Genomic DNA, 24,892 nt, shown 5'->3' with positions numbered 1-24,892 from the left:
AGAAGCACACTCTTCACGAGTATCATTTTCTGTCCCATAGTCCAGTCTAATCTTTGTCTGAGGAGTTGGCCTCAGGCATGGTTTTAGTTTTGGGCTAACAGAGAGCCCGGGGGCCGTGTCTTCCAGGGTACCTCCAGTCTCAATTAAACCATTAAGTCTGGTCTTTTTACTAGAATTTCAGTTCCGCACCCCACCTTTCTCCTGTTCCATTAGGGACTCTGTTGTGTTCCCCGTCACGGCGGTCATTGGTGGTAGCTGGGCATCATCTAGTTATTCTGGTCTTAGACTGGAAATACATCTGTTTTAATGAACTTAATAAACAAGCAAGATTCCGAGTGCAAACTAGGAATAACATTTTCCCTGAAAATTCATCCAAGATAATGTTTTTTAGTGTATGTGTTGAGGACACTGGGTGGCCCCACAGCCCCGTCCAAACCCTGGTCCCGGGGACACCAGGCCCTCCTCTCCCCGCCTAGGCGCCCCTCCTGCTCTGGACGAGGAGTCGGTCCCCTGGAAGCCGAGTCTGCGCCTGTGTCGCTGCAACCAGGGAGGAGACGCAGGACGCCGCGCAGCTGCGGCGAGACACTGATATCCTCCCGCGCCCGGAGCGCATGCGTCAAATGCCGAGGTCCACGGGACAGGACCAGGAGGAAGCCACGCCCCTAGGTCACGTGTGCTCCCGGTCTCCTGTCATTCAGCTCTCTAGAGGTGAGCCTGCCTGAATTTTTGTCCTGTCAGGCGTTAAGGGGGCGGGATCGGGGGGGTCACTGTCCAATCAGGAAGAAGGGGCGGGAAGACTTTTCTTAATCCTACCAGAGCAAGGGCTGCGCAAGTCCGGGATTTGAAATCCCTGTTCCCAGGAATAGGACGCAGGGAGATCTGCAGAAGCCGGACATGGTGAGCGCGAGGCCGGGTGTCTGAGACCTGGCAAGGGGTGTACCAGCTGGAAGTGGCCGTGCGCGCTGCCCCGGGTGAAGACACCCGCCCTGAGGGGAGAGACGAACGGACGAGGGGACCAGCCCCCAGGGTCTCTTCACGGGCCGGGTGGTCAGGGCGCTGGGAGGCGCGGAGAGGACGCCGGAGCCTGTGAGGGGAAGCGGCCCTGGACCGGGTGAGGTGGACCTGACGGGGAGCTGGTCACCGGGGACTGTGAGAGGAGGTGGACACTGTGGGGAGAGGGTCGCTGGGGACTGAGGGGAGGTGGACACGGCGGGGAGAAGGTCACCGGGGACTGTAAGGGGGGTGGACATGGTGGGGAGGAGAAGGTCACCGGGGACTGAGGGGAAGTGCACAGGCCCAGAGAGAGGGTCATGGGGACTGTGAGGGGAGGTGGATACGGCGGGGAGGGTCACCAGGGACTGAGGGGAGGTGGACACAGCGGGGAGAGGGTCACCGGCGACTGTGAGGGGGGTGGACATGGTGGGGAGAAGATCACCGGGGCCTGAAGGGAGATGGACAGGCCCAGAGAGAGGGTCATGGGGACTGTGTTGGGAGGTGGATACGCCCTGGGACACAGTGAGTCTCGAGGAGGCGGGCCGGGTACCTGGTCAACCACCCCCTGCGATCGCCCCAACTGTATCAGGCTCAGGGCCGCAGATTCCTCTAAATGTAAAACGAAGATTCCTTTTCACCCTTTTTGTTCTCCTTGCCGAGGGTTGTAAGTTTCTCTGGTTAGTTTGTTCCCCTTCAGGGCCGACTGGGGTTATTCCGGGGCTCAGTGGAGACCGCTGCTAGGGCAGTGTCTCGGGAATGTTCTTCCTTCCATCGGAATTTCAGGGAAATGTAAGCATTTGCACACCTTAAAGTGAGGTGGATGAAGAGATGGATGGAAACTATTCATAGAAATAGTAGTGTCCTGTGCAGGGCAAGGAGTTTGTGACAATGTGTGATTCTGGTGCATTTCCTGTTAGTATCTGGGTGTCAGAGATTAATGCAAATTATGTCAAATGTGACCTATAAAACGGAGTACCAAAATGAAAAGACCAGAAGACACTCTGAAACTTATTTTTTAACATAGGGCAGCTGAAGCGAACAGAAGAAATGATGAAGTAAAAGAGCTGAACAAAAGATTTTAAAAGACAGCTCCAGAAGACAAAGTATTATAATGAAATGTACAAAGACCTGGAGATAGAAAATCAGAAAGGAAGAACACGCTGAGCATTCTCAAGCTGAAAAAACTGAAGAAAAAATTCAAGCCTCATGTTTCAATATTGAAGGATTCTACAGGGAAAATATTAAACGATGCAGGAAGCATCCAAAGAAGATGGAAGGAATACACAGAGCCATTGTGCCAAAAGGAATTGGTCAACGTTCAACCATTTCAAGAGGTAGCGTATGATCAAGAACTGATGGTACTGAAGGAAGAGGTCCAAGCTACACTGAAGGCATTGGCGACAAACAAGGCTCTAGGATTGATGGAATACCAATTAAGATGTTTCAACAAATGACACAGTGCTGGAAGCGCTCACTCATCTATGCCAAGAAATTTGGAACACAGCTACCTGGTCAACCGACTGAAAGAGATCCATATTTGTACCCATTCCAAAGAAAGGTGATCCAACAGAATGTGGAAATTATCGAACAATATCATTAATATCACACACAAGTAAAATTTTGCTGAAGATCATTCAAACGCAGTTACAGCAGAACATGGACAGAACTGCCAGAAATTCAAGCCAGATTCAGAAGAGGACATGGAACAAGGGATATCATTGCTGATGTCCATCTTTCACAAGCATATGAGGCGATTGAAAATATCATGGCTTGGGTCTGGTGCACCTTATTCCTCAAAGTGACATTTTAGAATGGATGAAATAAAGTACTGTAAAATGGATTGATGGGATCCTAGCAAACAAAGGATCTACTGCTGAATTTCGGGATGCTGATTTTATAAATAGGGTGCTTGGCTCATAAGCTTAAATTTATGCAAGCAACATTGTGGCAGATGATCAAAACACTCTGACACAATTTGCGCTTGCTATAGCAAGAAAGTCTAACCTACTCCGGTGTTCTCTCCTCGGTAGGGCAAGCCATTATATAGACTTAAACAGTATCTGAGCTGTTGGCTAAAGCCTAGTTGAGATTTGGTCTTATTCCAGGTTCATGAGGGGTAGAGGCTAGAGGTCATAGGGACAATTTTCACTATCTGATCTTTGAACCATCAACACTTCATTCTAATCTTATCTAAAAGTTAAGTTTTTAGAAATTTCTGGAAGACTAAATAAAAGTGGAAGAATGGGAACTAAAAGTACCTCTATATTTAATATTAATTCTACTACTAGTATTTTGAGTCACTCTACTTTTAGCCTAAGTTTCTTAACCTGTGAAATATGGTACATAAATTCGATCTGTGAAGCCTGTTAGAATTACAGGTAAACATTTTTTTGTCTGCGGTTTTCTAAGGGAAGGTGTCCATAGCATTCATTGGACTCTTCAAACCAGGGGTGTATATGATGCAAAACACCAGGGTTTTAGATGTTTCTAATGGTTACTGAGGTGATGTAACATGTGGGATTAAACTTTTATTTCCCCGTAGAGAATAGTGACAGTGGTACAGGAAAAAAAGAAAAGGAAAACAGAAAGGGCAAAGACAAGGAAAATGGCTCCGTGTCCAGTAGTGAGACACCACCACCTCCACCTCCAAAGGAAATCATCCTCCTTCCCATGCTGTGGTGACAGCCGGGTGATGGCGGGTGGGCTCTTGAGTTGGGCAAAGTCAAAAGCATTGGCTGAGGTGGGCAGAAATCATGAAACTAGCTTTCAGTGTAACATGACAATAACATGTTTATTTCTAGTCCTGTTGATTGCTTGAACTAAGATGAACCCAATTTATTTTAGTGGAAAATGAACTGAATGCTGTTGTTGTTGTTAGGTGCCATGGAGTCGCTTCCAACTCATAGCGACCCTATGTACAACAGAAGGAAACACTGCCCGGTCCTGCACCATCCTCACAATTGTTGTTATGTTTGAGCCCATTGTTGCAGCCACTGTGTCAATCCATCTCATTGAGGGTCTTCATCTTTTTTTGCTGACCCTCTACCAAGCATGATGTCCTTCTCCAGGGACTGATCCCTCCTGATAACATGTCCAAAGTATGTAAGACAAAGTCTCACCATCCTTGCTTCTAAGGAGCATTCTTGCTGGTTTTCTTCCAAGACAGATTTGTTTGTTCTTTTGACACTCCATAGTATATTCAGTATTCTTCGCCAACTCCATAATTCAAAGGCTTCAATTCCTCTTTGGTCTTCCTTATTGATTCTCCAGCTTTTGCATGCATATGAGGCAATTGAGAACACCATGGCTTGAGTCAGGTGCACCTTAGTCTTCAAGGTGACGTCTTTGTTTTTTAACACTTTAAAGAGGTCTTTTGCGGCAGATTTGCCAAATGCAATGTGTTGTTTGATTTCTTGGCTGCTGCTTCCATGGGTGTTGATTATGGATCCAAGTAAAATGAAATCCTTGGCAACTTCAGTCTTTTGTCCGTTTATCATGGTTTTGCTTATTGGTCCAGTTGCGAGGATTTTTGTTTTATGTTGAGGTGTAATCCACATTGAAGGCTGTGGTCTTTGATTTTCATCAGTAAGTGCTTCAAGTCCTCTTCACTTTCAGCAAGCAATGTGTCATCTGCATAATGCAGGTTGTTAATGAGTCTTCTTCCAACCCTGATGCCCTGTTCTTTTTCACAGACTCCAGCTTCTTGGATTATTTGCTCAGCATACAGCTTGAATAAGTATGGTGAAAGGATACAACCCTGACGCACATCTTTGCTGACTTTAAACCACGCTGTGTCCCCTTGTTCTATTTGAATGACTGCCTCTTGGTCTATGTACAGGTTCCTTGTGAGCACAATTAAGTGTTCTGGAATTCCCATTCTTTGCAATGCTGTCTATAATTTGTTATGATCCACACAGTAGAATGCCTCTTCATGGTCACTGAAAATCTGATATTTTTCCTATTTTAAAAGTTTTTGGCCAAGTGTTTCTGTAAACAGGAAGAAGAGGAGGAGGAGGATTGGGGGGAGGATACAACTGAGGAAGCTCAGACGTGCAGAATGGATGAAATCAGCAACCATTGAAAAGTTCTGATCCTTGGTGAGGATCTGGAGAGGACCATTGAAGAGCGGGTCAACAACCTGTTTGGTTTTATGGTAAAAACATATAGTTCAAGGTTAGTCTGTAAATCAGCTTCCACCCAACCTCAGGCTTTTAATTACTACTTTAAACTGGTTGACTGGTAACTTTTTCTCAGGATTGTTATCTTTGGGATACTCAAACACAAAGCTTATTTTCACTCCCACCCACGCCCCCATATTTTTGTTTTGAAATCATTTCAGACTTGCAAAACAGTACATTGACTTAAAAAATTACTCAGCATTTATTTTAATGATACTATCTTTCTGTTAAAAATTTTCACTTTACCTCCTTCCTCATGAAAGGCCAAACACCTGTGGATCCAATCTGACATGTCCCCAGAGACACCAGAGGAAGTCATAGATCCAGATCTGTGGTGCAGGTAGAGCAGAATCCATGGTGGTTGTGTGACTGACTATTAAGATCCACCTTCTTAAACACTCAGGTCCTCTTACTTCCTAGGTTTTGTGGGCCTAGGACTCATTTTTAAAACTGTTGTATTTTATTAATTCTTGATCATCTTGCCTGTTCTCTCATAGGGTTTTTTCTCTGTAAAAATGAGTGTTCCACCAATGGAAACTATTGTTTATATATTAAATTTCAAAGCTGGAACTTTTTCACAGTGGAGTGTTTCCTTTCTTATAATTCTCAAGGATGCCTAATCCAGAATAGGGACTAGTTGTGAGAGAAACACTGAGACCACGAGAGCCAGGACTCACTGTGGTGTCTTGCGCCTAGTAGAATGAGCCTCCATCTCACTGAATTTTGCTTCCTCTGATTTTCAGAAAAAGAAAGAGGAAGGTATTATTGATTTATCTGACAAAGAAATTGTGGCTGAAGCAGCCATTTGGGTAATCTGTGTCTTCCTAAGAATTTGTCCATTTCATCAGCATACATTTATTCAGAGCATTCCCTTCTGATCTGTTTATTTCTGTGAGGCTGATCTTTCATTTTTGAGTTTAGAAAATTACCTCTTCTCTATTTCTCTTTTTTTGTTTGTTCACTCTAGCTAAAGACTTGCAATTTTTAAGACATTTTTAAAAAAACCACCTCTTGGTTTTGTTGATTTCTGTCTATTTTCCTATTCTCATTTTCACTCCTTTCCACACTAATCATTATTTCCTTTCATCAGCTTGCACTGGTTTTGGTTTGTGCCTTTTCTTGTTCCTTAAGGTGTGAAGTTAAGTAGTTGATTTGAGATCTTTTTATTTTTAATATAGACACAGTGATAAGTGTATCGTTAAGAACTGCTTTAGACCCATTCCAGAAGTTTTACGTTTTTATTTGCTTTCCTCTCAAAGTATTTTGTAATTTCCATTGTGATTTCTTCTTTGATCCCTTGGTTGTTTAGAAGAGTATTGTTTAATTTTCACATAACTGTGGATTTCTTTTTGTCGTAAGTGAATTCACAAATGTGGAAAGTGGGAATAATGAAGATCCACTGTCTTTCTCTATGACCGTTTTAGCTGCAACATACAAATTTTGATACTTATATTGAACAATGAATTACTTTTTATTTCCTTATGTGCACATTAACTTTTTTCCTTTGCCTTAAAATTTATTTATATATCTATTTTTAAAATTTCCAAATGATAGTTTTTTCTCCTAGATTGTTGTTTGAAACTTCCATTTAATTGCATCGTGATTAGAGCCAACGATATATGAGAGACCAGTATTCTACATATTTGCGTCTGTGTGGTGTTCTTTTTGATTCTCTACTCTCTTGCCTTCTTTCGGAATGATTGAGGTACTATATCCCTGTCTTTCATTTCTTTTTTTCTCCTCCTTAACTCTAAATTATACCTTCATTGCCACCTCTTTAATTGATTATACTGAAAGGTTAATAAGCACCAAAACCAAAACCAAACCCACTGCTGTCGAGTCAATTCCGACTCATAGTGACTCCATAGGGTTTCCAAGGCCGTAAATCTCTACGGAAGGAGACTGCCACATCTTTCTCCCACAGAGCCGCTGGTGGTTTCAAACCACTGACCTTTTGGTTAGCAGTCAATTGCTTTAACAACTGCACCACCAGGGTTCCTTGTTAATAAGCACACCTACCTGAAAACATTATTTTAAAAAGTTACAGCTATACATAGTTTAGGACCAGATAGGAAAGTATACTTTTTAAAAAATTTATTTTGTATATGACTGAATTGAACAGATAGATAAATTTAAGGAGAATTGATTTCTTCAGAAGGTTCAGAGTTGTCATGTATGTTTTCTTCATTTTTGTTTTTGTTTATTTTTTACCTTTATGGGTAACACAAATGGTTTAGTCCTCAACTACTAACTGAAAGTTGGTAGTTCACATCATCCCAGAAACACCTCAGAAGAAAGACCTGGAAATCTACTTCTGAACGATCACATCCATTGAAAACACTATGGAGCACAATTCGGGTCACTATGAGTGAGAATCGACTTGATGACAATAGGTTTGTATTTGGTTTTATCATCTTGGGAAAAGCTCCAAAATATTAGTTATTCGATACCAACTATATCACTGAATGGACTCCTTTGACACCGTGTGTCACTGAATATGAAACGCACCATTATTTGATACACAAGTGAAAATTAGAAAAAGAAATTTGCATCAGTCTATGACACAATGCTATGGTCTTATTCAGAGTAACGTGAAGTCCAATTTCCAGAGGGGTTAAAGGTGAAAACATGCACATCTGCCCATTGATGTGTACGTTAATTTACCTATTTAACCATCATAGATTTTCCAGGTTTATTTTCCCTCTGTTGTGCTTTTATACTTTTCTAATCCCTTTTAATTTCGTTGGGATCATATTTTTATCTTTTTACCTTATGGATTTGATCTATTTTCATGCTTCCTAACTCGTTGAGTAACACTCCCTTCCTTAAGGCGTATGAATCATGTTTTTTATAAGACGATCTCCAATTTTTTTTCATAACTGGTGGCTCTTTATTTCCTGGGTGTGGATGTCCTCCTCTCTTATTGCTCTAAAGATATTGATTGTTGTTGTTGTTGTTAGGTGCCGTCGATTTGGTTCTGACTCACAGCAACCCTGTGTACAACAGAACGAAACACTGCCCGGTCCTTCACCATACCCACAACCGTTGTTATGCTTGAGCCCATTGTTGCAGCCACTGTGTCAGTCCATCTCGGTGAGGGTCTTACTCTTTTTCACTGATCCTCTATTTTACCAAGGATGATGCCCTTCTCCCTCCTGACAACACGTCCAAAGTATGTAAGACATAGCCTCACCATCCTTGCTTCTAAGGAGCATTCTGGCTGTACTTCTCCCAAAACAGGTTTGTTCATTCTTTTGGCAGTCCATGGTATATTCAATATTCTTCACAAACACCACAATTCAAAGGCGTCAATACTTCTTTGTTCTTCCTTGTTAATTGTCCATCTTTCACATGCATATGATGTGGTTGAAAATACCATGGCTTGGGTCAGGCGCACCTTAGTCTTCAAGGTGACATCTGGAATTTTTTTTTCCTCTACTGAAATTGCCTTGGGCTCCATTAGGGTCTGACCCTTCCATGACTCTCTCTGTGGCACCACTTTCCTCTGATTCTGGAGCTCGGTTATTGATTTGAGAGGCCCTGCTGGCCTGGTGAATTCTGCAGGAACCAGGTGTTCCTCATACCTGACAGGTGTTGCTGGCCTCTGGGCCCTGGCCTCCCTCTCTGCCCACAGTGTCCTCATATCCTGGGAGGAGAGCGTGTCTCTGCCTCTGCTGTGCCTGAGGGGATCAGACCAGGCTCCGTGACTCTGCTGCCTCCAAGCGGAACTTGTTGAAATCAAGCAGCGTTGGAAATGTACCCTAAGTGTTTTGCAACACCTGGACATTCTCGTTCCAGTTCTTTGTATCCAATAAGAAAATAATATCTGAGCAAACCAAACATCTATTTCCACCGTTATCTGAATGATGATTTTATTTGTCAGTCTTTACCCTGCCCAGTAATCTGCAATATCTCAGGACAAATAATGATCGTTAATGATGCTCAAGTATATATATCAAAGATCATCGTTTCACATCATGTTTTCAAAACACTTACCATCCCTGAGTATGTTGTATTTTATCGTCTTAATGACTATCTCCCACAAGAATGCCATCAGCCTCCCCCGTCCTCTGCACACACTGGGGAGATGGTGCCTTGCTGAAACAAGGAAACTTTTAGGACTCAGTCTTAGAGGATGTCGCTGTGAACTTCGCCCAGGAAGAGTGGGCTTTGCTGAGTGCTGCTCAGAGGAAGTTCTATGAGGAAGTTCTATGATGCTGGAAATCTTCTGGAACTTGGACTCAGTAGGTAAAGATGACATCATTCCTTCATTTAGTTGTTTGTGAAACAGATACGTCTTCCACGTTGTCTGTTTTTATTTGGGCTGAGGAATGAAAATATGTTGGAAAAAAGAAAGTCCCAGCCCTCCTGGGACCTGGAGTCAAATAGCTTTTGCATGAAAATGGACTTATTTCTCTTCGCTAAAACTCTTAAGGCTCCCTATGTTTATAAGTGTGGGTAGGCTCCAATGTCACTTTGGGACATTGAGAGGTTTGTGGCTTTCACCCCTGTGAGAGTTATACTCTGACTGATACACATTTGACATGGTAATTTTGCTGCAATTGAACCTACACTTCCCCATCTTCAGCCACTGCAAAGATGAAAGTATTGGCCCATCTCATGGAAATGTTTGTTGTCCTTCACTGTCCCCCTCTTCATGAGCTTTTCTTTGGGTGTCAGCCAAACATACCCACATGATTCCCCAGTGGGACCTAGGGATAGTGGAGAGTGGGCTTCTCTAGGGCTTCTGTGCACGTGAGCACCAGGAAGGCAAGGATCCTTGGGAGGTACAAGGTTTTGTAATCAATACAGGAGTTATATTTGGAAATAGCAATCTTCGAGAAGGATGAAGCTTATTTTGGGGATAAATATTCCCAAAGATGTCTTCTAGAATGTACTTTGTATGTTATCTTGGTTTCCTTGTTTCACTTTACATCTATCCTCACATTTTCCTTCTTCTCAGAGAAAGACTTTTTGATATTTCTTCTTTAAAGATAGCATATGGGCATATGCATTTGACTCAGTTTCTCCCTACTTTGCTTTTCTTATAATATCCTATTTATATCAACACCACTGTCCATCTTTTTAGAAGTATTCATTAGTAGATAGAGTCCCTGGGTGGTGCAAATGGTTACTGCGCTTTGCTTGTAACCAAAAAATTAGAGGTTCAAGTCCATCCTTCAGCACCTCAGAAGAAAGACCTGGTGATCTATTTCTGAAAAATCAGCCATTGAAAACCCATGAAGCACAATTCTACACTGACACACATGGGGTTGCCATGAATCAGGTTGGCTCCACAACGACTGGTTTCTTAGTAGAGAAGCTGACTTTTTTTTAGAAGATATTTTATTGAGTTTTTCAGTGAAAGTTTACACAGCAAATTAGGTTCCCATTTAATAATTACTACAGAAATTGTTCAGTGACATTGGCTACATTTTTCACAATGTGTCAGCGTTCTCATTAATTCCATTCTGGATGTTTCATTTCCAGTTGTCTCATTTCCCTGTCCCCTTACCCTTTCATTTTTGCTTTAGAGTAATTGACTATTTGGTCTCATATAGATGATTTTTTAAGGGTGTGTAGTACTCATGGGTAATATTCTTTATTTTATGAGCCGGTCTGTTATTTAGCTAAAAGGTGACCTTACATCATAGTTTTGATTCAAGGTTTATGAAGTATCTCGTGGCGATAGTCACAGGAAGTCCTCTAGTCTATACTTGTCCAGTAATTCTGGACTTTTTAAGAATTTGAGTTCTGTTCCACATTTTTCTCCTCTTCTATCAGGATCCATCTATTGTGGCCCTGATCAGAACGGTTGTTAGCGGTAGCCAGGTACCATCTAGTTCTTCTGGTCTCAGGGTCGATGAGGCTGTGTGTCATGTAGACTGTTAGTTCTGTGGATAGTTTCTTCTTTGAATCTTGGTTTCCTTGGGAGGCTGCCATTTTGACCCATTATTGCAAAATTCCTCAGAGTCTTCCTTTGCTCACATGTCCATTCTTCCTTATAAATTTGTTTCCCTTTCTGCAACAGTATATGAAAACAAATCCTCATATGCTGTATTCTCTTTCCTTTATCCACCAATTTTTACCCTAGAAATTAAACTGTTACCAATTTTTGCAGACTGTTAAACTCAAGGTGAAACAACTGGATCAAGTCCTCTGCAGGATATTTTTGGGAATGAAATATGCAATGCAGAGAAAATAGTTTAAGATTCATGAGAAATAATTCCTGCACCAATTTGGAAGTAAAAAGGAAATTTCATAGCATTGAAGATTGGCACCAAATCAAGAAGAGGCATTTATGGTGAATGACACTCACACAAGAGGATGACTTTAACAAACAGAAACTTATTTTCTCACAGTTTAAGAGCCTAGAAGTCAGAATTGAGGGTGTCGTCTCTAGGGGAAGGCTTTCTCTCACTTCTGGCCTCCATTGTCCAATCACATGTTCATCATTTTTCTTTTAAAGCCTCACCAGAAGCACATTTAATGTTCACATTTCTAGCAGCATTCTGTTGCCGGTGTCATATGTACTCTCTAAGACAATAGAGGCTTTCTCTATGGCTCTTTTCACTTCCTTCTGTGCCCTCACCAGAACTGCCTTTAATGTCCATAATTCTACCAACAGTAACTTCAACACAGTCTATGCTTTTGCTACTAGGCACCTTAAAACTCTTTAAGGCTTCATTCATTATCCAATTCCAAAACCACTTCCACATTGTAGGTATTTGTTAGAGTAACACCCTACTCCTGGTACCCAATTCTGTCTTAGTTATCTAGTGCTATTATAACAGAAATACTACAAGTGGGTGGCTTTAACAAACATAAATTTATTTTCTCACAGTTAGGAAGCTACAAGTCCAAATTCGGGGTGCCGACTCTAAGGGAAAGCTCTGGAGGAAGGGCCTTGTCTCCTTGAGCTTCTTCTCCTGGGTATCTTCATGTGGCTTGGCATCTCTCTCCCCTACCTCTGCTTCTGATCACTTGTTTAATCTCTTTTATATCACAAAAGAGATTGCATCAAGATAAAACACCCTACACTAATCCTGTCTCATTAATACAACAAAGATAATCCATTCCCAAATGGGACTATAACCACAAGCATAGAGGTTAGGATTTACAACATATATTTTGGGGGGATACAATTCAATCCATATAACACCTATTCACTGAGAATTGCAAATATGTGGTCATATTAATAATTCACTTGCCCCTCATCTTTAGGAAACATGTGAGTGGTCACAGAGGACAGAAATCTCTGCATGTGAAGTATGTAGGAAAACCTTTATGCATTCCTCCTCCCTTAAACTACATTTAAGATGGCACAGTGGAGGAAAACCCTATGAATGTAAGGAATGTGGGAAAGCCTTCAGTTGTCCCACATACTTTTGAGAACACGTGAGAATGCATGCTGGAGAGAAACCCTATGAATGTAAGTATTGTCGGAGAGCCTTCAGTTTTTACTCATCCCTTCAAGAATACAAGAGAATGCAAACTGGAGAGAAACCCTATAAATGTAAACAGTGTGGAAAAACCTTCACTTGTTACTCCTCCCTTCATGGACATGAGGAAACACACAGTGAACCAAAACCTTATGAATGTAAGCAATGTGGCAAAGGTTTCAGTTGTCCCAAATACTTTCAACAACATGTAAACATGCACAGTAGAGTGACACCCTATGAACGTAAGGAATGTGGAAAAGTCTACAGTATGTCCGCCAGCCTTTGACAACACATGATAACACATACTGGAGAGAAACCGTATGAATGTAAGCAATGTGGGAAAGCCTTCCCTTGGCATACCTCCCTATGACAACATATGAGAAGACACTCTAGTAAGAAACAATATGAGTGTAACCAATGCGGGAAAGCATATAATTGTTCCAAATACTTCGATGTGCATATGAAAATGCACAGTGGAGAGACACCCTATGTTTGTAAGGAATGTGGGAATGTCTACAGTTGTCCCTCATGTTTTCAAAGGCATATGAGTGGGCACTCTGGCAAGAAACCTTATGAATGTAAGGAGAGTGGGAAAGCCTACAAGTGTCTCGTATCTCTTCAAGGACCTCTGAGAAATCACGCTGGAGAGAAAGCTTAAGAATATAAGGCATGTTGGGAAACCTTGTGAAAAATGGGACTAGAAGTAGTGTTAGTACCTGTCTGACTTAACGGGGGATAATGAGAATCACTGTCAGCACAAAGCTGATTCCCGTGAGGTGGAGGTCAGACATACATCCACTCGCAAACCTTTTTACCAATTCTGACACCAGGTGTCCCTCCCACAGCACTCGCTACTTTTTTGGTGGATTTGATCATCCATTGCAATGGCCACACAGAACTCACAGACCATACTTAGTTAAGTGGTTTATTAAGGAACAGGTTACAACTCAGGATCAGGAAGCATGCAGAGTCTCCCTTAGTGCAGGACAGCTCTCTCAGCAGGCTTCCTCTCAGCCCCCTATGGACAGGATCCTTTGGACCCCCTCAGGACAGGCTCTTCTGGCCTTGCCATCTGTCACCACTAGCTCTGCTGCTGGACCACTTCAGGCCCTCTCGCTGCCTTTAGTGTTGGAGCCATTGACCAGTGTTACAGCTCTTTAGGAGGTTCCTTTCCTCCTCTCTCTGCATCTTCTCTTGCTTCTTCCTGCTGCTTCTCTTCCTGCTTCTTTCTGTCTCTGAAAATACCTCTGTGGGGCTGGATGCACATAAATATATACAACTCCTTATCAATATCAAGGCATATTTCCTCCCAATGGGAGCCACAAACTGACCAGTCTCCTCTCTGTAGGATACAGACACTTCATTTGCATAGTAGGTGCAGCTGGGCTACAATGCATCTCATTTGCATAGTCTATTGGTCAATCCCTGCAAGGTGTGTAACAATCACAAGGCAGGCTGTAGCCCAGGACTAGACCAAAACTATCAAAACCAAGTTGTTTACAGCTTACCCAGAAAATGTCAGTCAACCTGGCAAAAGTAACAAACCCTCTGGGGTAAATAACTAGGGCAAAGAAAAGTCCTCAGGGCTTAAGGGGAAAAAAATCTCTCAAGCTGTTTTTCCAAAGAACTAAGGCAAAAGGTCACATACAGGAACTCCTTTCACTATGAATGTCATCATGGGTAAGTTTGGGAGCTACATCTCCCAGAGTCTCTTCTGTTTGTGGTTCTGGGTTAAAGTCCATGAGAAGAGGTTGATGCACCGGTGAGTGTTGGAAGGCAAAAGTGAAGAAGCCATTCCTCTCCGTTCTGCTGGGCCATCAGGAGAGGTGCATAGGAACCCAGTAGCCTAGGTTACAGCACATCTTTGATGTCTTGCTTCGTCACTCAAGAACAGCTCAAACCACACACCCCATGTTTGACTTTAGTTCCCTCCTAGGAAGCAGCTTCCACTGGCTTATGCAGAAGTTCCCCCATCAGGGACCTTCTTTGGTGCTCAGGCACACATTGCTTCAGGCTGTTGTAGTGAGTGATCTCTCATCCTCTGAACCTTTTCATCTCCAACTCTTTCTTGTCATGTGATCTCTGTTGTAAGCACCTTGTTCCTGCAATAGTAGTTTTAGTTCCTGATTCCACCATTACAGATTTAATGCTGCCGCCAAAAACACGGGAAACAGTTCCCTGATGGCTTTGTTCAGAGGCTACATTGACCATGAACTTAACTGTTTCTGACATTTCCCTGATTGAAATAATCACTTGGAATATGTTTGACAGATCATGGGAGTTTTCTGTTACAGTCAAATGCCATCTATAAGCAATAAATCCACCATATTGAATTACTTTCATTTTTATATGTAATTACCCAGTGTTTAATTCCTTTAATTTTTTTATATGTGATAGAAAACAATTAGCATTTTTTGTCAGACACAGTTCTGTACATGTTTCCTAGAAAATCTTACCTAGGTTTTAAAATCTCTTCTATACTTATAAATGTATTATTAATGTTTTATGTTTCATTAACTGAGATGGCATGTTGAAATATTCTATTCTGATTATAGATTGTTAATTCATCCTTGTGATTGTTTCTATTTTTATTATGTTCTGGGGTGATAGTATTAAATACATACACATTTTCACATTTTTCTTTCTAGTATGTTTTTCTTTAATTCCTATATCACTCCCATCTTTTCCCATTAAAATGACTTTTTATTCATTGCTAATAGTGAAAATCTAAATATTGCTCATGCCAAAGCCCATCAGCCAAAAAACACCAGGAACACACTGGCTACGGGCAAACAAAGTTGAGACTCCTGACCTGTTGCAAAGGCAGAATGCACATGCCTTGAGGTGACCTTGGGTGTCTCAGTAGGAGGGTCTTCTAAGATTTGGGAGTGTGTTTGGCCAGTTTGGGAAAGGTACAAACTAGAGCTTTTCACTGGGTTGGAAACAATCAGGAAAGGCAGGTAATTCCGTGATTGCGAATCTTAATAATTTGTATCTACAATGTTAGAAATATAGACTGAAGCTCCATGAGTAGCCGTCGACCAGTTACTGTCGAGTGGATTGCGATTCATGGAGCTTCAGTCCATTTTTCCAACATTGTAGATAGCTGCTACTGCAAAGATGCAGCAGTCACCCCTGGTGGCCAGGGTAGAAGTTGGTTGGTCTTTTTTGTGCTTTGGACGATGTCGTTTCTCTATCTGCTCAGAGATCATTATGTAGAGGACTTGCTTTTGTCCTCGTCCATCATGGTCAGAGTAGCCCCGTCTCATACTGGTGTTTCAGGAAGCTGTTTGTGTTCAACAGGTTGACGCCTTATCTCTTTGTGAATGCCTGGCCAGCTCCTAGCAACACCAAGGCCGAGCCACAGGCTCATGCCAGGTCTTGTCTGTCACAGCCGTTTTCTTTTTTCTGTAAATAGTATTGTGATTTCAGTGAAAGTTTACACAGCAGATTAGGTTCCCGTTCAAAAATTTTTACACAAATTGTTTGGTGACTTTGGTTACATTCTTCACAATGTGTGAACATTCTGATTCTGGTAGTTTCGTTTCCAGTAATCTAGTTTCCCTGCACCCTTACCTTCTCATCTTTGAGAAGAAAGTTGACCATTTGTTCTCATACAGATGGTTTTTTAAAAGAACACGGTGCTATCAGGTGATATTATTTTGTGAGCCAACCTGTTATTTTGCGAGCCAACCTGTTATTTTGCTAAAGAGCAACCTCAGGATAGTTTTGTTCCAAGGTTTAAGGAGTATCTCGGGGCAGTAGTCTCAGGAGTCCTCTAGGCTCAGCCGGTCCAGCGAGTCTGGATTTTTAAAGAATTTTCAGTTCTGTCCCACATTTTTCTCAACGTTCAGGGTCGGGATTTTTTAAGAATTTAAGATTCTGTTCCACATTTTTCTCAACATTCTCCAAGGCTCAGGATTTTTTAAGAATTTAAGATTCCATTCCACATTTTTTCTCACATTCTATCAGGGTCAAGTGGATGACCAGGGGCCACCCTGGTGCTGTGTGGACTCAACTGAGAGGAAAATAGTGGCCACAGGCTTTTTTCTGGTGGAGTTTAAATTAGGTATCGGAGATGGACAACAAGCCCCCTAAATATGAAAGAGAATAGGGGTGTGAATGTCAAGGAGAGACTTCTATAGATCCATTAACAAAAAGGAAGAGAAGGCTTACAACGGCAATACTGCTCAGGAGATGATGTGACACCTTTAAATGGAGCCCACCAAGAAACAGAGCCTTGTGGGGCAAGGGAGGGCAGAAACGGAAATGGAGTCAGAGGGCTCCCTGCAGGAATGTAGTTTGTAATGAACTGATTGGGTCTGAGGATGACAGAGGGCGGTGGTGTGGACTCATCCAAATCTCTGCAGGAGTGTGGGAAATGGGGCCCCGCCTGCAGGAATTGTAAACAGAGTAACTACGGGAAGGCACAAGAATCCAATTGGAATATTAACAGGGAAATTTCTGATCATACATAAATTGATACAAATTCAGTGGAGTTTTATAAAAGGAAACGATATCAAATTTGTTTTCATGAACACAAAAGAAAATCAACATTGACAGATTCCGAGAGCCAACCAGGAAAAATGTCTTCCCTGAAAATTCAACCAGGATAACGTCATTTTTTAGGGTAGGTGTTGCTATAATACAGGCAGGGGTCACTGGGTGGCCCCTCAGCCCCATCTGAGACCCTGACCAGGGACAACAGGCCCCCTTGTCTGGGCCTGTCACTGTGGGCATGCTGGGACCTCAGGGTCTATCGGAGCTCCTCACGAAGAGACTGGTGAGGTCACCGGGGACGGTGAGGGGAGGTGGACACGGCAGGGAGAGGTAACGGACTATGGGGAGGTGGACACACCCTGCAGAGGGTCACCAGCAGGGTAAAAGGATTGAGAGCTCACCGAGGTCACCCCATTCTCAGATGAGCTGATTAGAGGGGGTGATCCACGTGGTGTTTCTCCAGGGCCAAAACGTGGGGCAGACACAGGTCCAGAGCGGGCCGTCAGGGCACCTGCTTAACCTTCCTGCTGCTATCACCCTGGCCACGTCCCGCCCAGTGCTCAGGTTCCTCCTCTCATTGTGGCTGCAAAAACCCAAAAAACCAAACCCGTTGCCCTGGAGTCGATTCCGACTCATCGCGACCCTACAGGACAGAGTAGAACTTCCCCATAGAGTTTCCAAGGAGCAACTGGTGGATTCGAACTACCAACCTTTTGGTTAGCAGCAGTAGTACTTAACCACTACACCACCAGTGTTTCCATTATGGCTGCAGGTTCCTCTAAATAGAAAACAACAATTCCTTTTCTCCGTTTTCCCCTCTTTAGTGAGAATAGTGAGAGTCTCAAGTTTGTTCATTCCCTTTCAGGGCTGAGCCAGGTTATTCCGGGGCTCAGCCCGAAACCACTGCTGGGGAAGTGTCTCAGGAATGTTCTGTCTTCTCTTAGAATTGCGGGGAAAACACAGAGTTGCACACCTTAAAGTGAGGTGGGTGAAGGGATGGTTTGAAAATATTCATAAAAATAGTAGTTACTTCTCTGTGCAGGGCTGGAGTTTTTGATGTGTGTGATTCTAGTCCATTTCTTGTTAGTATCTAGATATCGTGGAGGGCCAGGACTTCACCGCGCCTCAGTGATAACCAGAACGATTACTTCCCTAACACCTCATGTGTGGTCCTCAGGGGGAGCAGTAATGACGGCCCCCCTCCTAACCATGGTGGTATCAGTGGAAACACAATGGGGTGTCTGAACTTCCATCCCACCCCCAATAGTAAGCAACTCCAGAGCCTACAGTCTATGTTGGCTGAGGGGAAATCTGGACTCCACTCCCACCTGGAGTTAAAGGGTCACCTACTCCCTCAGGAGTGACACAGAGGCCTGAGAAACCAAAGATTTAAGTAATATAAAAAAACAAGAGTCACCTATTACCCTAAACATCCAGGTTTCAATCACAACTCACTTGTCATACCAAGAAATCAGGAAGTAAAATTCTGAAAATTAATTCATTCTGTGAAACCAGTATTACTCTGACACCAAAACATGAGAAAAATACAAAATCAGAACACTACAGCCCAACAGCCATTATAAATATAGGTGAAAAAATTCTTAACAAAGTATTAGCATCAGATTTCAGCAGTATATAGAGAGAACTATACACTATGACCAAGTGGGGTTTATTTCAGGGATGCAAGTCTGATTTATAACATTCAAAACTCAATCAATATTATTGACCTTATTAATAAGCTAAAGAAAAAAAATCACATAACCACATTAATTGATGTAAAAGAGCATTTGGCAAAATTCAACACCCATTCATGATTTAAAAAACATATTTCAGAAATCTAGGAATAAAGGGGTACTTTGTCAACTTCTATGAGTCAGAATCAACTCAACAGCAATGGTTTGGTTTTGGTTTTCCTCAACTTGATAACATCTACCAAAAAAAATAAATAAATAAATAAAACCCCAGGAAACATCGTACTTAATGGTGAGAAATGAAGTGCTTCCCTTTTAAGATTAGGAACAAGACAAGGATGTTCATTCTCACCAACACAGTACTGGAAGTTCTAGCCAGCATACAAGGGCAGAAAAGGGAATAAAAGGAACACAGATTGGAAAGAAATAAAATTGTCCATTATTTGCAGATGACATGATGGTCTACAAAGAATATCCCAAGAAGAACAGGAAAAAGACAAGGATACCCTTTATCATCACTCCTATTTAACATTGTGCTAGAAGTCCTAGATAGAGCAATAAGGCAAGAAAAAGAAATAAAGGGCATCCAAATTGGTAAGGAAAAAGTAAAACTATCCCTATTCGCGGATGGTATCATACTATACATAGAGAGCCCTAAAGACTCCACAAGAAAACTACTGGAACTAATAGATTCAGCAGAGTACCAGTATACAAGATAAACATATTAAAATTAGTTGGATTCCTATACACTAATAAAGAGAACTACGAAAAGGAAATCAGGAAAGCAATACCATTTATAATAGCCCCTTAAAAAATAAAATACTTAGGAATAAATCTAACAAGGGATATAAAAGACCTATACAAAGAAAACTAAAAAACACTACTCCAAGAAACCTACATAAATGGAAAAATATACCCTGCTCATAGATAGGTAGACAACACTGTGAAAATGTCAATCCCACCCAAAGCAATCTACAAATACAATGCAATCACTATCCAAATACCAACAGCATTCTTTAACAAGATGGAAAAACTAATCCTTAACTTTATATGGAAAGGAAAGAGGCCTCGGATAAGTAAAGCACTACTAAAGAAGAAGAATAAGGCCTCACACTACCTAACCTCAGAACCTACTATACAGCTACAGTAGTCAAAACAGCCTGGTACTGGTATAAAGACACAGTGACCAACAGGACAGAATCGAGGACCCAGATGTAAATCCATCCACCTACGGTAACCTGATCTTTGACGAAGACCTAAGGTCCATTAAATGGGGAAAAGATAGTCTTTTTAACAAATGGTGCTGGCAAAACTGGATGTCCACCTGTAAAAAAATGAAACAGGACCCATACCTCACATCATACACAAAAACTAACTCAAAATGGATCAAAGACCTAAATGTACAACCAAAAACTATAAAGATCTTGGAACAAAAAATATGGTCAACACTAGGGGCCCTAATACACGGCTTAAATAGGATACAAACCATAACTAACAATGTACAAACACCAGAGGGTAAACTAGATATCTGGAGTCTTTTAAAAATTAAACACTTATGCTCATCAAAAGAGTAAAAAGAAAACCTAAAGACAGGGAAATAATTTTTGGCTATGACATATCCAACAAAGGTCTAATCTCTAAAATCTATAAGAAAATCCAACACCTCTACAACAAAAAGACAAATAATCCAGTTAAAAAATCGGCAAAGTATATGAACAGACACTCCTCCAAAGAAGACATTCAGGAGGCTAACAAACACATGAGGAAATACTCGCGATCATTAGCCATTAGAGGAATGTAAATCAAAACCAACTAAGAGATACCATCTCACCGCGACATTACTGGCATAAATTAAAAAAAAAAAAAAACAGAAAACTACAAATGTTGGAGAGGCTGCTGGGAGATTGGAACTCTTATGCACTGCTGGTGGGAATGCAAAATGGTACAACTGTTTTGGAAAACAATACGATGCTTCCTTAAAAAGCTAGAAATAGAAATACCATACAATCCAGCAATCCCACTTCTAGGAATATATCCTAGAGAAATAAGAGCTATCACACAAATAGACATGTGCACACCCATGTTTACTGCAGCATTATTCACAATAGCAAAAAAATGGAAGCAACCTAAGTGCCTATATGCAACAATAAGGAACAATGATGCGTCTGCGAAACATCTGACAAGATGGATGAATCTGGAGGGCATTATCTTGAGTGAAATAAGTCAATCATAAAAGAACAAATACTGTGTGAGTCCACTATTATAAAAACTTAAGAAAAGGTTTACACACAAAAAGAAACAACCTTTGATGGTTATGAGTGAGGCGGGGTGGAGAGGAAAAAACACTAACTAGATGGTAGGTAAGTGGTAACTTTGGTGACGAGTAAGACGGTACACAATACTGGGGAAATCAGCACAACTTGAACAAGGCAAAGTCAGAAGCTTCGTAGACACATCCAAACTCCCTGAAGGACTGAGTTACTGGGCTGAGGGCTGGGGACCATGGTCTCAGGGGACATCTAGCTCAACTAGCATAACATAGTTTATAAAGAAAATATTCTACATCCCACTGTGGTAAGTAGCGTCTGGGGTCTTAAAGGCCTGCAAGTAGCCATGTAAGATAACATCTACTGCTCCCATCCCATCTGGAGCAAAGTAGAATGAAGAAAGCCAAAGACGCAAAGGAAAGATGAGTCCAGAGGACTAATGGACCACAACTACCACAGCCTCCACCAGACTGAGTTCAGAACAACTAGATTGTGCCACCACCAACTGCTCTGACAGGGATCACAACAGAAGGTTCTGGACAGAGGTGGAGAAAAATGTAGAATAAAATTCTAACTCACAAAAACAGACCAGACTTACTGCTCTGACAGAGACTGGAGAAACCCAACAGTATGGCCTCCAGACCCTTTTAACTCAATACTGAAGTCACTCCTGAAGTTCACACTTCAGCCAAAGATTAAACAGGCCCATAAAACAAACATTCCATTCAATGCAACCATGCAATCAGGATGTGTTGATAATTACTGGTGATTGGAATGCAAAAGTTGGAAACAAAGAAGAAGGATTGGTAGTAGGAAAATATGGCCTTGGTGACAGAAATGATGCCGGAGATCCCATGATAGAGTTTTGCAAGACCAATGACTTCTTTATTGCAAATACCTTTTTGCACCAATATAAACAGCATCCGTACACGTGGATGTCGCCAGATGGAATATACAGGGATCAAATTGACTACACCAGTGGAAAGAGACAATGGAAAAGCTCAATATCATCAGTCAGAACAAGGCTAGGGGCCAACTGAGGAACAGACCATCAACTGCTCATTTGCAAGTTCAAATTGAAACTGAAGAAAATTAGAACAAGTCCACTAGAGCCAAAGTACTACATTGAGTATATCCCACCTGAATTTAGAGACTATCTCAAGAATACATTTGATGTGTTGAACACTAATGACTTAAGACCAGGCGAGTTGTGGAATGACATCAAGGACATCATACATGAAGAAAGCAAGAGGCCATTAAAAAGATAGGAAAGACAGAAAAGACCAAAATGGATGTCAGAAGAGACTCTGAAACTTGCCCTTGAATGTCGAGTAGCCAAAGCAAATGGAAGAAATGATGAAGTAAAAGAGCTGAACGAAGATTTCAAAGGATGGCTGGAGAAGACAAAGTAAAGTATTATAATGACATGTGCAAAGACCTGGAGATAGAAAATCAAAAGGGAAGAACACATTCGGCATTTCTCAAGCTGAAAGAACTGAAGAAAAAATTCAAGCCTCTAGTTGCAATATTGAAGGATTCTATGGGCAAAATACTGAACGACACAGGAAGCATCAAAAGAAGATGGAAGAAATACACAGAGTCGCTGTACCATAAAGAATCGGTCAGCAGTCAATCATTTCAGGAGGTAGGATATGATCAAGAAATAATGGTAATAAAGGAAAAAGTCCAAGCTGCACTGAAGACGTTGGCAAAAAACAAGGCTCCAGGAATTGAGAGAATACCAACTGAGATGTTTCAATAAATGGATGCAGAGCGGGAAGTGCTCACTCGTCTATGCCAAGAAATTTGGAAGACAACCACCTGACCAACTGACTGGAAGAGATCCATATTTATGCCTATTCCAAAGAAAGGTGATACAGCAAAATGTGGAAATTATCGAACAATATCATTAATATCACATGCAAGTACAATTTTGCTGAAGATCATTCAAAAGTGGCTGCAGCACTACATCAACAGGGAACTGCCAGAAATTCAAGCTGGATTCAGAAGAGGATGTGGAACAAGTGATATCACTGCTGATGTCAGATGGATTCTGGCTGAAAACAGAGAATACCAGAAAGATGTTTACCTGTTTTGTTGACGATGCAAAGGCACTCGACTGGGTGGATCATAAGAAATTATGGACAACATTACGAAGAATGGGAATTCCAGAATACTTAATTGTGCCCATGGGTAACCTGTTCATAGATCAAGAGGCAATAGTTCAAATAGAACAAGGGGTACTGCATGGTTTAAAGTTAGGAAAGGTGTGCGTCTGAGTTGTATCTTTTCACCATACTTAATCAATCAGTATGCTAAGCAAATAGAGAAACTGGACTATATGAAGAAGAACAGGGCATCAGGATTGGAGGAAGACTCATTAACAACCTGCGATATGCAGATGACACAGCCTTGCTTGCTGAAAGTGAAGAGGACTTGAAGCACTTACTGATGAAGATCAAAGACCACAGCCTTCAGTATGGATTACACCTCCACATAAAGAAAACAAAAATCCTCACAACTGGACCAATAAGCAACATCATGATAAACAGAGAAAATATTGAAGTTGTTGTCCTAATTATCTAGTGCTGCTATAACAGAAATACCACAAACAGATGACTTTAACAGAGAGAAATTTATTCTCTCACACTCTAGTAGGCTACAAGTTCAAATTCAGGGTGTCAGCTCCAGGGGAAAGCTTTCTCCCTCTGTCAGTTCTGGAGGAAGGTCCTTGTTATCAGTCTTCCCTTGGTCTGGGAGCATGTCGGTGCAGGAACCTCAGGTCCAAAGGACAGGCTCTGCTCCTGACGCTGCTTTCTTGGTGGTATGAAGTCCCCCATTCTCTGCTTGCTTCCCTTTCCTTTTACCTCTTGTAAGATAAAAGGTGGTGCAGGTCACACCCCAGGGAAACTCCCTTTACATTGGATCAGGGATCTGATCTTAGTAAGGATGTTACAATCCCACCCTAATTCTCTCTAAAATAAAATTACAATCACAAAATGGAGGACAACCAAACAATACTGGGAATCATGGCCCAGCCAAATTGATACACACATTTTAGGGGGACATAATTCAATCCATGACAGTTGTCAAGGATTTCATTTTACTTGAATTCACGATCAACATCTATGGAAGCAGCAGTCAAGAAATCAAACAAAACATTGCATTGGGCAAATCTGCTGCAAATGACCTCTAAACTGTTAAAAAGCAAAGCTGTCACCTTGAAGACTAAGGTGGGCCTGACCCAAGCCATGGTGTTTTCAATCACCTCATATGCATGCAAAAGCTGGACTGTATAAGGAAGACTGAAGAAGAAATGATGCCTTTGAATTATGGTGTTGGTGAAGAATATTGAATATACCATGGACTGCCAGAAGAACGAACAAACCTGCCTTGGAAGAAGTACAGCCAGAGTGCTCCTTAGAAGCAAGGATGGCAAAACTTCATCTCACATACTTTGGACATGTTATCAGGAGGGATCAGTCCCTGGAGAAGGACATCATGCTTAGTAAAGTAGAGGATCAGCAAAAAAGAGGAAGACCCTCAACGAGATGGATTGACACTGTAGCTGCAGCAATAGGCTCAAGCATAACAATGATTGTGAGGATGGCACAGGACCAGGCAGTGTTTTGTTCTGTTGTACACGGGGTCGCTGAGTCAGAAATGACTCGATGGCACCTAACAAAAACAACAGCATAAAACAAACATAACATGCAGTTCAACCATGTATATGAGACTAAATGGGCACACGAGCTCAAAAGCAAAGACGAGAAGGCAGGAAGGGACAGGAAAACCAGACAAATGGAAATGGGGAACCCGAG

General features: G+C 41.8%; 1 protein-coding gene and 1 non-coding gene across 2 annotated transcripts in view; one reads left to right on the top strand and one right to left on the bottom strand.

The window, feature by feature from the left end:
• The window catches only part of LOC111818999 (zinc finger protein 555-like), a 52,742-nt gene that overhangs the window by 5,761 nt on the left and 22,089 nt on the right, over nt 1-24,892 (bottom strand). The gene's annotated exons all lie outside the window — the stretch shown is intronic.
• On the top strand, nt 2,928-3,051 carry LOC111820974 (small nucleolar RNA SNORA28). Its single transcript, XR_002824464.1, has one exon. It is a non-coding gene; the product is annotated as a small nucleolar RNA SNORA28 (small nucleolar RNA).

Source organism: Trichechus manatus, unplaced genomic scaffold (assembly GCF_000243295.1).
Source record: "Trichechus manatus latirostris isolate Lorelei unplaced genomic scaffold, TriManLat1.0 scaffold00057, whole genome shotgun sequence".
In the NCBI taxonomy this organism is placed as follows: Eukaryota; Metazoa; Chordata; class Mammalia; order Sirenia; family Trichechidae; genus Trichechus; species Trichechus manatus.
This window is presented reverse-complemented; position numbering and strand designations above follow the sequence as displayed.